The 13,139-nt window shown below is 38.2% G+C and overlaps 1 protein-coding gene across 20 annotated transcripts in view; it reads right to left on the reverse strand.

Annotated features, from left to right (window-relative positions):
• Positions 1–13,139, reverse strand: part of LOC147362809 (uncharacterized) — a 446,810-nt gene that overhangs the window by 389,036 nt on the left and 44,635 nt on the right. For 3 of the 20 annotated variants that reach the window (XR_015136458.1, XR_015136466.1, XR_015136472.1), the window contains one exon: positions 11,367–11,958. The exons of the other annotated variants lie outside the window; for them this stretch is intronic. The gene's annotated coding sequence lies outside the window, so the exon portion shown is untranslated. Of the gene's footprint in view, positions 1–11,366; positions 11,959–13,139 lie in introns of those variants that run through there. 20 annotated transcript variants of the gene reach the window in all.

Here is a 13,139-nt window from a genome sequence, read left to right on the forward strand (position 1 = left end):
GGAGACAAGGATTGAGAAGATGCAAGAAAGGTTTAACAAGGACCTAGAAGAAATAAAAAAGAGTCAATATATAATGAATAATGCAATAAATGAAATTAAAAACACTCTGGAGGCAACAAATAGTAGAATAACAGAGGCAGAAGATAGGATTAGTGAATTAGAAGATAGAATGGTAGAAATAAATGAATCAGAGAGGATAAAAGAAAAACGAATTAAAAGAAATGAGGACAATCTCAGAGACCTCCAGGACAATATTAAACGCTACAACATTCGAATCATAGGGGTTCCAGAAGAAGAAGACAAAAAGAAAGACCATGAGAAAATACTTGAGGAGATAATAGTGGAAAACTTCCCTAAAATGGGGAAGGAAATAATCACCCAAGTCCAAGAAACCCAGAGAGTCCCAAACAGGATAAACCCAAGGAGAAACACCCCAAGACACATATTAATCAAATTAACAAAGATCAAACACAAAGAACAAATATTAAAAGCAGCAAGGGAAAAATAACAAATAACACACAAGGGAATTCCCATAAGGATAACAGCTGATCTTTCAATAGAAACTCTTCAAGCCAGGAGGGAATGGCAAGACATACTTAAAATGATGAAAGAAAATAACCTACAGCCCAGATTATTGTACCCAGCAAGGATCTCATTCAAGTATGAAGGAGAAATCAAAAGCTTTTCAGACAAGCAAAAGCTGAGAGAATTCTGCACCACCAAACCAGCTCTCCAACAAATACTAAAGGATATTCTCTAGACAGGAAACACAAAAACGGTGTATAAACTCGAACCCAAAACAATAAAGTAAATGGCAACGGGATCATACTTATCAGTAATTACCTTAAACGTAAATGGGTTGAATGCCCCAACCAAAAGACAAAGACTGGCTGAATGGATACAAAAACAAGACCCCTACATATGTTGTCTACAAGAGACCCACCTCAAAACAGGAGACACATACAGACTGAAAGTGAAGGGCTGGAAAAAGATTTTCCATGCAAATAGGGACCAAAAGAAAGCAGGAGTAGCAATACTCATATTGGATAAAATAGACTTTAAAACAAAGGCTGTGAAAAGAGACAAAGAAGGTCACTACATAATGATCAAAGGATCAATCCAAGAAGAAGATATAACAATTATAAATATATATGCACCCAACACGGGAGCACCACAGTACGTAAGACAAATGCTAACAAGTATGAAAGGAGAAATTAACAATAACACAATAATAGTGGGAGACTTTAATACCCCACTTACACCTATGGATAGATCAACTAAACAGAAAATTAACAAGGAAACACAAACTTTAAACAATACAATAGACCAGTTAGACCTAATTGATATCTATAGGACATTTCATCCCAAAACAATGAATTTCACCTTTTTCTCAAGCGCACATGGAACCTTCTCCAGGATAGATCACATCCTGGGCCATAAAGCTAGCCTTGGTAAATTCAAAAAAATAGAAATCATTCCAAGCATTTTTTCTGACCACAATGCAGTAAGATTAGATCTCAATTACAGGAGAAAAACTATTAAAAATTCCAACATATGGAGGCTGAACAACACCCTGCTGAATAACCAACAAATCACAGAAGAAATCAAAAAAGAAATCAAAATTTGCATAGAAACGAATGAAAATGAAAACACAACAACCCAAAACCTGTGGGACACGGTAAAAGCAGTCCTAAGGGGAAAGTTCATAGCAATACAGGCACACCTCAAGAAACAAGAAAAAAGTCAAATAAATAACCTAACTCTACACCTAAAGCAACTAGAAAAGGAAGAAATGAAGAACCCCAGGGTTAGTAGAAGGAAAGAAATCTTAAAAATTAGAGCAGAAATAAATGCAAAAGAAACAAAAGAGACCATAGCAAAAATCAACAAAACCAAAAGCTGGTTCTTTGAAAGGATAAATAAAATTGACAAACCATTAGCCAGACTCATCAAGAAACAAAAGGAGAAAAATCAAATCAACAAAATTAGAAACGAAAATGGAGAGATCACAACAGACAACACAGAAATACAAAGGATCATAAGAGACTACTATCAACAATTATATGCCAATAAAATGGACAACGTGGAAGAAATGGACAAATTCTTAGAAAAGTACAACTTTCCAAAACTGGACCAGGAAGAAATAGAAAATCTTAACAGACCCATCACAAGCATGGAAATTGAAACTGTAATCAAAAATCTTCCAGCAAACAAAAGCCCCAGTCCAGATGGCTTCACAGCTGAATTCTACCAAAAATTTAGAGAAGAGCTAACACCTATCCTGCTCAAACTCTTCCAGAAAATTGCAGAGGAAGGTAAACTTCCAAACTCATTCTATGAGGCCACCATCACCCTAATACCAAAACCTGACAAAGATCCCACAAAAAAGAAAACTACAGGCCAATATCACTGATGAACATAGATGCAAAAATCCTTAACAAAATTCTAGCAATCAGAATCCAACAACACATTAAAAAGATCATACACCATGATCAAGTGGGCTTTATCCCAGGGATGCAAGGATTCTTCAATATCCGCAAATCAATCAATGTAATACACCACATTAACAAATTAAAAAATAAAAACCATATGATTATCTCAATAGATGCAGAGAAAGCCTTTGACAAAATTCAACATCCATTTATGATAAAAACTCTCCAGAAAGCAGGAATAGAAGGAACATACCTCAACATAATAAAAGCTATATATGACAAACCCACAGTAAACATTATCCTCAATGGTGAAAAATTGAAAGCATTTCCTCTAAAGTCAGGAACAAGACAAGGGTGCCCACTTTCACCATTACTATTCAACATAGTTTTGGAAGTTTTGGCCACAGCAATCAGAGCAGAAAAAGAAATAAAAGGAATCCAAATTGGAAAAGAAGAAGTAAAACTCTCACTGTTTGCAGATGACATGATCCTCTACATAGAAAACCCTAAAGATTCCACCAGAAAATTACTAGAAATAATCAATGACTATAGTAAAGTTGCAGGATATAAAATCAACACACAGAAATCCCTTGCATTCCTATACACTAATAATGAGAAAACAGAAAGAGAAATTAAGGAAACAATTCCATTCACCATTGCAACGGAAAGAATAAAATACTTAGGAATATATCTACCTAAAGAAACTAAAGACCTATATATAGAAAACTATAAAACACTGGTGAAAGAAATCAAAGAGGACACTAATAGATGGAGAAATATACCATGTTCATGGATTGGAAGAATCAATATAGTGAAAATGAGTATACTACCCAAAGCAATTTATAGATTCAATGCAATCCCTATCAAGCTACCAACAGTATTCTTCACAGAGCTAGAACAAATAATTTCACAATTTGTATGGAAATACAAAAAACCTCGAATAGCCAAAGCGATCTTGAGAAAGAAGAATGGAACTGGAGGAATCAACCTACCTGACTTCAGGCTCTACTACAAAGCCACAGTTATCAAGACAGTATGGTACTGGCACAAAAACAGAAATATTGATCAATGGAATAAAATAGAAAGCCCAGAGATAAATCCACGCACATATGGACACCTTATCTTTGACAAAGGAGGCAAGAATATACAACGGATTAAAGACAATCTCTTTAACAAGTGGTGCTGGGAAATCTGGTCAACCACTTGTAAAAGAATGAACCTAGATCACTTTCTAACACCATACACAAAAATAAACTCAAAATGGATTAAAGATCTAAATGTAAGACCAGAAACTATAAAACTCCTAGAGGAGAACATAGGCAAAACACTCTCCAACATACATCACAGCAGGATCCTCTATGACCCACCTCCCAGAATATTGGAAATAAAAGCAAAAATAAACAAATGGGACCTAATTAACCTTAAAAGCTTCTGCACATCAAAGGAAACTATTAGCAAGGTGAAAAGACAGCCTTCAGAATGGGAGAAAATAATAGCAAATGAAGCAACCAACAAACAACTAATGTCAAAAATATACAAGCAACTCCTACAGCTCAACTCCAGAAAAATAAACGACCCAATCAAAAAATGGGCCAAAGAACTAAATAGACATTTCTCCAAAGAAGACATACAGATGGCTAACAAACACATGAAAAGCTGCTCAACATCACTCATTATCAGAGAAATGCAAATCAAAACCACTATGAGGTACCATTTCACACCAGTCAGAATGGCTGCGATCCAAAAGTCTACAAATAATAAATGCTGGAGAGGGTGTGGAGAAAAGGGAACCCTCTTACACTGTTGGTGGGAATGCAAACTAGTACAGCCACTATGGAGAATAGTGTGGAGATTCCTTAAAAAACTGGAAATAGAACTGCCTTATGATCCAGCAATCCCACTGCTGGGCATACACACTGAGGAAACCAGAAGGGAAAGAGACACGTGTACCCCAATGTTCATCGCAGCACTGTTTATAATAGCCAGGACATGGAAGCAACCTAGATGTCCATCTGCAGATGAATGGATAAGAAAGCTGTGGTACATATACACAATGGAGTATTACTCAGCCATTAAAAAGAATACATTTGAATCAGTTCTAATGAGGTGGATGAAACTGGAGCCTATTATACAGAGTGAAGTAAGCCAGAAGGAAAAACATAAATACAGTATACTAACGCATATATATGGAATTTAGAAAGATGGTAACAATAACCCGGTGTACGAGACAGCAAAAGAGACACTGATGTATAGAACAGTCTTATGGACTCTGTGGGAAAGGGAGAGGGTGGGAAGATTTGGGAGAATGGCATTGAAACATGTAAAATATCATGTAAGAAACGAGTTGCCAGTCCAGGTTCGATGCACGATACTGGATGCTTGGGGCTAGTGCACTGGGACAACCCAGAGGGATGGTATGGGGAGGGAGGAGGGAGGAGGGTTCAGGATGGGGAACACATGTATACCTGTGGTGGATTCATTTTGATATTTGGCAAAACTAATACAATTATGTAAAGTTTAAAAATAAAATAAAATTAGAAAAAAAAAAAAGAAAAACATTATGACATTGTAGTGAATGAATGAAGCCATGTATGATTTTATTTATATGAAGTTCTATAACAGGATACACTAAGGTGAAAGTAATCACAGGTTGCCTTCCATGGGAAGGGGTTGAGGACTATCTGGGCAAGGAATTTAAATGTTCAATCTCTTACACAAGATAATTTAAATGTCCAATATATTGATAGGTGGTGTGAGCTACACAGCTGTATGCACCTGTTAAAACCAAGTAACTTGCACACTTACAATATCTGTACTTCACTGCAGGAAAACTATATCTCAATAAAAACATCAATAAATGAATGAAAATCCCACATGAATTTCCTACACTAGAGATGCATACAGATTTTTTAATAAAACAGAGATTTCCTTATAGGTCCAGCAAGAGTTATGTATATAGAATAGGATGTTTATTGCAAGGTTGCCCGGCAACTGTGACCCAAGTACCTTAAACTGAATGAAAGAGAGGAAGGTGTTTCTCACTGATGCTCAGCTCTCAAGACCCAGTTGTACCTTATTGCTCCCCAAAATTCAGACTGGCATTGGTGTAGGGCTCAGATGACCTGGGTACCCAATGAGGACCTGGGATGTTCATAGGGTTTTATGCCCAGATGAAGACAGGCATCACTTTTTCCCGTCTACTTGACCCTTGAGGGCCTACAGAACTTTTATCTTGAAGACCCAAGGTGGTATATTGGTTCCTGAGCTTTCTACCACTGTTTACAGGATCTCAAGCAACATGGAGAAGAGTTTACAGGATGGGGTTGATGCACTGGTGACTTCAGGCTGACAAATTATGTAAATACAGATTCCAGAGAGTGAGACAGTGGGCCAGACAGAGCTGAAGCTGTCAGTTCAGTTCAGTTGTTCAGCCGTGTCCAACTCTTTGTGACCCCATGGACTGCAGCACACCAGGCCTCCCTGTCCATCACCAACTCTTGGAGTTCACTCAAACTTGTGTCCTTTGAGTCGGTGATGACATCCAACCATGTCATCCTCTGTCATCCCCTTCTCCTCCCACCTTCAATCTTTCCCAGTAACAGGGTCTTTTCCAATGAGTCAGTTCTTCACATCAGGTGGCCAAAGTATTGGAGTTTCAGCTTCAACATCAGTCCTTCCAATGAATATTCAGGACTGATTTCCTTTAGGATGGACTGGTTGGATCTCCTTGCAGTCCAAGGGATTTTCAAGAGTCTCCTCCAACTCCACAGTTCAAACTTCTTCAGTGCTCAGCTTTCTTTAGTGGAAGGACATTGTGTGGCAGTAGAGGTTTCACCGTCCTGAGGGTCCCCACTCACTCCATGGCTAATTCCGTTGTAATGCTAGTTACAATGGCTTCATGCCTCTGGCCCTTTATGCAATTAACCACTTGTTAGGAGGAGGAACAGAGAGGTAATGCCAAGTCCTACATCTAGACTAAAAAGAGGTATCTCCTCTTCAAAGTCTGATGGAGAAGCAGTGAAGCAAAGCAGCTACAGCACAGACTAGAGCCAGAATACTTCAATCTCAGTTTCACCTTTTCTAGTTGTTTGAACTTGGACAATTAATCTCTTCTTCAGTTTTCTCACCCGTAAAAATGGAGATGTTTATATATAGGGTTGTTGGGAGAATTGAATGGGTTAACTAAATTGCTAGAGTGCTCACAAAAATGTCAGGCAAACGATCATCAAAAAATAAATTTTAGTCATTATTATTAAAGCTTGTCTTCTTGATCATGCACATTATACACAAATGTATTGATTATTCTACTACTAGAAAGATACATTTTATCAGATACTCAGAAATCCAAAGAGACTAAGAACCAAGAAGGATCCACTTCGGGAAAGTAATTTATTAATTTCCTGATCCCATAAGTGGTGGCGGTTTTAGTTGCTAAGTCATGTCTGACTCTTGTGACCTCAGGGACTGTAGCCCTCCAGGCTTCTTTGTCCATGGGATTTCCCAGGCAAGAATACTGGAGTGGGTTGCCATTTCCTTCTCCAGGGGATGTTCCCAACCCAGGAATCGAACCCACTGACTCAGGTCTCCCGCATTCACAGGTGGATTCTTTACCACTGAGCCACCAGGGAAGTCCCGATCCTATAGATATGCTGCTAAAACTAAAAGTAGTCCAAACACCTAGGTTGGATTTCCAGACAAAAACAGCCATGACTTGAAAATCCCCCTCGGGACTTCCCTGGTGGTCCAGCGGCTAAGACTCTGAGCTCCTAATGCAGGTGACCCAGGCTTGATTCCAGATTAGGGAACTAGATCCTGCATGCTGCAACTAAGACTCGATGTAGCCAAATACAAGTATTTTTTAAAAAATTAAAAATAGAAAATTCCCTGCTCATATCAAGACCCCCAATAGCACTATTACCCAGTTACATGCAAATTCATATCTTTCAAAACATTTCAAGATGTACTTCCCTCTGCAGAAAGCATATACTAAAGATCATCTCTTTTAATATATGTGTTTTCTTGGTTAAAATTTCTTAAGTCTGAATTTTTGTCTAAAGAACACCTTTTTCTTAATTTTTGCGTGTGTTTGCTTACAAGTTTCATTGACTTTAGCAAGTCCAATATAAAACAGCTATGTTAGAAGGAAAATCTATCTCACTGATTAAAGAAAACTCTGTATTCTTCTCACCAGGTGAACAAAACCAGTGCAGGATTAAAGCAAATAGCATTAAAAACATAATTAAAGGAAAGAGAGGGGGAGGTATTTTTTTAAATCTATAATTTTAACCAGAGTTGGGATTATTCTCTGTACTTCATGTTTAATTCTGTATAATCTGTAGACAATCTTAAACTTAATTCTTTAGCTCTTATCTTCACACATTTATCCAGGGGGCCATGATACGTAAGTGGAGAATTTGTTTAGCCCAGAGACTTGTTTTGTTCTCAAAATTTATTTGTACATTTCTCTTTATTTTTTATAAACCATGAGGCAATCTGCTCCATATTTCACAAATGCTGAAATTACAAGTGGGTCACACAATCCTGATAGCCATAATATCCACTCTATAGATTCAGCTTGATAAGATAGAAAAATTCCAGACATTTTATTTCAGTGAGAAAATAAATTGGATGCATGGCTTTTGGCCTGCTGCAATGGCCTCCACAGTCCATGTGGCTTTCTCAGAACTAATAATTTAATTATGGTAAGTACAGGGTTCTTTTGAATTCATTCAGTTGGTGTATATGTACACTCACTTGCCAACTGCTTCTGTAATGTTATTAATAACTATATGCTAATTATGTCAATAAATTAATTGAATCTATACTCCTGTTGACATGGCCTTTTTGTCCTTCTGCTGCTACTCTTTCCTTTGGGCTTTTAACCCTGGGATCTAGTAAGCTGCCAGCTTGCTCCTCATCTATACATTTCCCCTGAATTGTTATATTTCAATGCACACTCTGTTCAGCATTAAATATCTTCTCCTTTAATTCATTTATTGACATCTGGATGTTTTGCAAGAAATGCTGCAGCAGTTTAGAAATTTTTTTGGTAAATCATGGACTGACTCTTTCAATCACTTAACCATAAATGAAAGATTTGAATAGGTTTATTTTTCTTTTTACCATAGAAGAAATTGTAAACCAGAAGAATATAAATTAATGATGTGGCTAACTTATTAAATCGACATCATTAGCATCATCAAGTATCAGGAAGTGGGGCAGAGGTCTGACACCTCACCCTGACATGTATGTAATGCTATACTCCTTTCCCTCAAATCACATTCAGATCATTGCACACACAGAAAGCAGTTACCAAAAAGCAGTAAAGGCATGACTTTTAAAGAAATATGATGCCCCAAGCAATCAGTCGCTATATGAGATGGAATGAAATGCTATGCCTGTCAGTTAAACTTAGGGAACTGGAGTAGCAATTTCTATGAAAGGCACTGTTCATCTCACAAGAATATTTTCTTTAGCATCAAGTTATAAGGTGTTGCTGTCAGAGAACTTTCTGGTTTTCTGAGTTGTTGCATACATTATATATAATGTCTATTATGTATCTTTACCAGAGTGGGCTTCATAGAAAATAATAACATCAGTTTGCCTTTTGCTAAAAAGGCAGGCACTTAAGGAGCAAAGCGTCCTTCTCCTCTAGCCTTCTCGTGCTGGAACAAAGAGCTTTGGCAAAAGAGTGAACTCCTTTGTCCTCTTCTGGTCACTGAAATAGCCACGCTGACATCAGTTACCCAAAATATGACTCCTTAAGCTTAAGCTTCAGGTGGAATTCAAGTCTGCTGTCCTTAACTTTTGAGAAGCTCCTGGGGCAACAAGAGAAGACAACAAGGAGGTAGGACCATGCATCCCCACATGGAGTTTACTATCTAACAGGAACACTGCTTTCTATGCTTCTCAACTCATCGAGGGCAGAAATACACCGGATAGAGGGTCAAAGGACTGAAATAAAATGCTTGTCTTGTTTTCTTTTTTTCTCTAGTGAATTTCCCATGATTCTGGCTAAAGCATTACTCAGGACAGAAGAAACATGAGGTGGAAGTTCAATTCAGTTCAGTCACTCAGTTGTATCCAACTCTTTGCAACCCCATGAATCGCAGCATGCCAGGCCTCCCTGTCCATCACCTACTCCCGGAGTTCACTCAAACTCATGTCCATCGAGTCAGTGACGCCACCCAGCCATCTCATCCTCTGTCGTCCCCTTCTCCTCCTGCCCCAATCCCTCCCAGCATCAGAGTCTTTTCCAATGAGTCAACTCTTCGCATGAGGTGGCCAAAGTACTGGAGTTTCAGCTTTAGCATCCTTCCTTCCAAAGAAATCCCAGGGCTGATCTCCTTCAGAATGGACTGGTTGGATCTCCTTGCAGTCCAAGGGACTCTCAAGAGTCTTCTCCAACACCACAGTTCAAAAGCATCAATTCTTCGGCACTCAGACTTCTTCACAGTCCAACTCTCACATCCATACATGACCACTGGAAAAACCATAGCCTTGACTAGATGGACCTTTGTTGGCAAAGTAATGTCTCTGCTTTTTAATATGCTATCTAGGTTGGTCATAACTTTCCTTCCAAGGAGTAAGCATCTTTTAATTTCATGGCTGCAATCACCATCTGCAGTGATTTTGGAGCCCAGAAAAATAAAGTCTGACACTGTTTCCACTGTTTCCCCATCTATTTCCCATAAAGTGATGGGACTGTATGCCATGATCTTCGTTTTCTGAATGTTGAGCTTTAAGCCAACTTTTTCACTCTCCTCTTTCACTTTCATCAAGAGGCTTTTTAGTTCCTCTTCACTTTCTGCCGTAAGGGTGGTGTCATCTGCATATCTGAGGTTATTGATATTTCTCCCAGCAATCTTGATTCCAGCTTGCACTTCTTCCAGCCCAGCATTTCTCATGATGTACTCTGCATATAAGTTAAGTAAGCAGGGTGACAATATACTGCCTTGACGTATTCCTTTTCCTATTTGGAACCAGTCTGTTGTTCCATGTCCAGTTCTAACTGTTGCTTCCTGACCTGCATATAGGTTTCCTCAAGAGGCAAGTCAGATGGTCTGGAATTCCCATCTCTTTCAGAATTTTCCACAGTTTATTGTGATGTACACAAAGGCTTTGGCATAGTCAATAAGCAGAAATAGATGTTTTTCTGGAACTCTCTTGCTTTTCAATGATCCAGCGGATGTTGGCAATTTGATCTGTGGTTCCTCTGCCTTTTCTAAAACCAGCTTGAACATCTGGAAGTTCATGGTTCACATACTGCTGAAGCCTGGCTTGGAGAATTTTGAGCATTACTTTACTAGCGTGTGAGATGAGTGCAACTGTGCAGTAGTCTGAGTGCTCTTTGGCATTGCCTTTCTTAGGGATTGGAATGAAAACTGACATTTTCCAGTCCTGTGGCCACTACTGAGTTTTCCAAATTTGCTGGCCTATTGAGTGCAGCACTTTCACAGTATCATCTTTCAGGATTTGAAATAGCTCAACCGGAATTCCATCACCTCCACTAGCTTTGTTTGTAGTGATGCTTTCTAAGGCCCACTAGACTTCACATCCCAGGATGTCTGGCTCTAGGTGAGTGATCATACCATCATGATTATCTTGGTCGTGAAGATCTTTTTTGTACAGTTCTTCTGTGTATTCTTGCCACCTCTCCTTATTAGCTTCTGCTTCTGTTGCTGCTAAGTCGCTTCAGTCGTGTCCGACTCTGTGCGACCCTAGAGACGACAGCCCAATTCTGTCCTTTATCGAGCCCATCTTCGCAAGAAATGTTCCCTTGGTATCTCTAATATTCTTGAAGTAATCTCTATTCTTTCCCATTCTGTTGTTTTCCTCTATTTCTTTGCATTGATTGCTGAGGAAGACTTTCTTATCTCTTCTTGCTATTCTTTGGAACTCTGCATTCAAATGCTTATATCTCTCCTTTTCTCCTTTCTTTTTCGCTTCTCTTCTTTTCACAGCTATTTGTAAGGCCTCCTCAGACAGCCATTTTGCTTTTTTGCATTTCTTTTCCATGGAGATGGTCTTGATCCCTGTCTCCTGTCCTATGTCACGAACTTCAGTTCATAGTTCATCAGGCACTCTAACAGATCTAGTCCCTTAAATCTATTTCTCACTTCCACTGTATAATCATAAGGGATTTGATTTAGGTCATACCTGAATGGTCTAGTGGTTTTCCCTACTTTGTTCAATTTAAGTCTGAATTTGGCAATAAGGAGTTCATGATCTGAGCCACAGTCAGCTCCTGGTCTTGTTTTTGTTGACTGTACAGAGCTTCTCCATCTTTGGCTGCAAAGAATATAATCAATCTGATTTCGGTGTTGACCATGAGGTGGAAGTTCCAGACCAGTAATCCCAGGAGAACCAAGAAGGTTAGTCAGCTTTTAGAGGCAAAACCTGACCTCGAATGGAAAGGGACAGAATTCTTGTCAAAGTCTCAGGCCCTGATATGAGCTTCAGCACTTATTTCGGGTCTGTCACCAGGGCATCCAAATGAAACATTTCCATTTCTAGGTTTTCCTGTCTGTAAGGTAAAGCAACCATTTCTTTTGGTTATAATTCACATTTAAGGAAAAGACACTCTGTAAGTACCATTATTTTAAGTACATGATCATTTTAACCATTACCATATTTTATTTTCTTGTGAAAGTACATATAGAAAAATTATTTTTAAAAACAGCTTTCAAAGCTTTCAAGTTCAGCTCCTCCCACCCAATCCATTGGCCTGCAAATCCAGAAATGAAGATATGTACAGTAGCTTGGAAATTGAAAAACTGCTAGATATTCAAAGGTTCATAACTCTAGGGTAATTTTGCACTGGGACCAAAGCTGCTATATATTTCCTAACCACTTATAACCTAAGTCCAAAAGATTTGAAAACTGCTAAAGAGTCTATTTACTTTCTTCAATTAGTGTCTAACCTACAATTATCATTTACACATATCATAAACATGGTTATTCTGAGGTCCTTAATTTTCAGAAGGGATTGACACATAATAAATTCTCTCTGGAAGTGAAAGTGTTTGTCACTCAGTCGTGTCAGACTCTTTGGACTATAGCCCGCCAGGCTCCTCTGTCCATGGAATCCTCCAGGCAAGAATACTGGAATGGGTAGCCATTCTCTTCTGCAAGGGATCTTCCCAACCCAGGGATTGAACCCAGGTCTCCTGCATTACTGGCAGATTCTTTACCATCAGAGCCAACAGGGAAGTCCTACCTGGCATTTAATGGTCAATACTGCTAATATTTTGTGCACTTTTGTAATTCTAATTGTCATGGAAAACTTACAGATATTATAATATTTAGAAGTTATACATCTAGCCACATAGCAATTTTAAGATAGTTTGTAAGGCAATATGGTATTATAATCTCTTACAGGGATGGAAAAAGTTCTCTTTGATCAGATTATTAAAAAATGTCTTTTCATTACAAAGTTCAAAGAGATAATTGTATTCACCACAGAAATTCAGAGTATAACAGGGACTAAATGTGATTTATAGACATCATTATTTATATAAAAAATGTCCAAAAGTCAAAGTTTAGATTAAAATAAACTTCAGAATTCCCATCCCAATAGTTTCAGGTTTTAAAATTATCCTCCTCAAACATAGCAATGATAGATAAAGTATAAGATAAATATATTTTAAAAATAGCTCTAGTTCAAAACAAGCTAAAAATTTTCATGGGCCAGAAATAGAATGATAA

This window comes from Bos grunniens, chromosome 11 (assembly GCF_055505025.1).
Source record: "Bos grunniens cultivar Pamir isolate PY7600 chromosome 11, Bosgru_T2T1.0, whole genome shotgun sequence".
Lineage (NCBI taxonomy): Eukaryota > Metazoa > Chordata > Mammalia > Artiodactyla > Bovidae > Bos > Bos grunniens.